A 2103-nucleotide genomic window follows, 5' to 3' on the forward strand; every position below is an offset into this window, starting at 1 on the left:
TGAATCATATCAATTAGCTATCTCTTTCCTTAGATTCTTGTATCAATAGCATACATTTTTTTGGATTTCTAATAAGTTATTTTCAAATAATAGTCTTTTACAAATTATTTATTTTAACTAATCATTCTTCCAATTTTTTGCTGATGCTACTATTTTCTTTTACTGGGCTTTTTTTTTTCCTAAAGGAATAAATTATCCTGATTTTTTAGATTTTTTCACTGTTTTATGTTTTTTTTCCTCCTCTCTACCCCTACATGCCTGAGTTATGTATGTGTTAGAGAAATTAATGAACTTGATTATTTTAATTCATTCAATATCATTTAGCTTTTAAAGATCTACCAGAGAGCTTCAAAAATTATGTAAGCATTATCATTATAATCACAACACAATCAGGGTGACCATTTTAATTTTAAGATTAACTTCAGTTTAGGTTGTTTCAAAAAGGAATAAAAAGTAAACTAGTTGGAACAGCCAACTTGTTCTTATAAAAACCACATATTTAGGGGCGGCCAGGTAGCACAGCGAGTAAGAAGCACCGGCTCCAGTGCTGAGAAGACCTGAAGATCGAATCCCGGGCTCAGATACTTAGCACCCACCCAGAAACACCTGGCCATGTAACCTTGAGCAAGTTATTTAACCCCAATTGCTTAGGGGCGGCCAGGTGGCTCAGCGAGTAAGAGCACCGGCTCCAGTGTCGGGATGACCTGGATCAAATCCGGCCTCAGATACTCAGCACCACACCCAGAAATAACTGGCCGTGTAACCTTGAGCAAGTTACTTAACCCCAATTGCTTTAAAAAAAAAAAAATAAAGCCACATATTTTTTCTTTTTCCCAAAGGTCTTTGAAAAGCACACTTCGAAGCTGTGGAGAGAATTCCTTGTTAAATATTCTTTCCTTCCATATCAGTTGATTGCTGAATTTGCCTGGAATTGGCTGGATGTGCACTACTGGACATCATGATTTCTTTTTTGTTGTTGTTACCTATTTATTTATTTATTTCATTTTTCAAAGGCTTTAACTTCTGATTTACATCATTCATTTCTGCCAGATTTCGAGTTACAAATTTTCTCCCCATTTTCCCCCTACATACTGCCCCAAAATAGCAATCCCACAGGATATCCCCTCCTTCAATCTGCTCTCTCCCATACCCCCTTCGACTTTTCCAGTAGGGCATGGTGGATCTCTATGCCCCAGTGCCTGTATTTCTTATTTCCCAATTACATGTAAAATAGTATTTATAATAGTATATATATATATATATATATATATATATATATACACACACACATACATATACATGTACATATATGTATACACACACATATACACATTTGATTTTAAAACTTTGATTTCCAGATTCATTCCCTTCTACCCTTATCACCCACCCTTACTGGGAAGATAAGCAATTCAGTCTAGGTTGTACATGTGTAGCTAATGCAAAACATTACCATAGTAGGTATATTGTAAAAGACTGACTATATTTCCGTCCCTCCTATCCCACCTCCCACTTGTTCTATTTTCTACTTTGATCCTGTCCCTTTTCAAAAGTGGGTGCTTCCAGAGCTGGTCAGGTGGGGCAATGAGTAAGAGCCCCGGCCCCAGAGTCGGGAGACCTGGGATTGGTTCCAGCCTCAGATACTCAGCACCCACACACACAAAAATAACTGGCCGTGTAACCTTGAGCAAGTTATTTAACCCTAACTGCTTTAAAAAAAAAAAGTGGGTGCTTCCAACTTTCCTTCCCACCCACCCCCCACCGCCTGCTCTCCCTTCCACATCATCCCCCCTCTCATCCCCTTCCCCCTACTCTCTTGTAGGGTCAGATACCCTATTTAGTGTGTGTGTCATTCCCTCCCGAGCCAAATTCAACGAGAGTAAGGTTGACCCATTCCCTTTTGCCTTCCTATTCTTCCCCTCCATTATAACCATTTTCCCTGGCCTCTTCTATATGATAGTTTACCCCATTCTGTCTCTCCCCTTCTCCTCTCATTATATTCCTCTCTCACCTCTTAATTTCACCTTTTAAGTACCATCCCTTCCTATTAAATTGGTCCTGTGCCCTCTCTCTACGTATACCTGTAAACATATATATATACACACA

Source organism: Petaurus breviceps, unplaced genomic scaffold (assembly GCF_028583685.1).
Source record: "Petaurus breviceps papuanus isolate PSGF00001 unplaced genomic scaffold, PetGlider_PUasm1.0 582, whole genome shotgun sequence".
Lineage (NCBI taxonomy): Eukaryota > Metazoa > Chordata > Mammalia > Diprotodontia > Petauridae > Petaurus > Petaurus breviceps.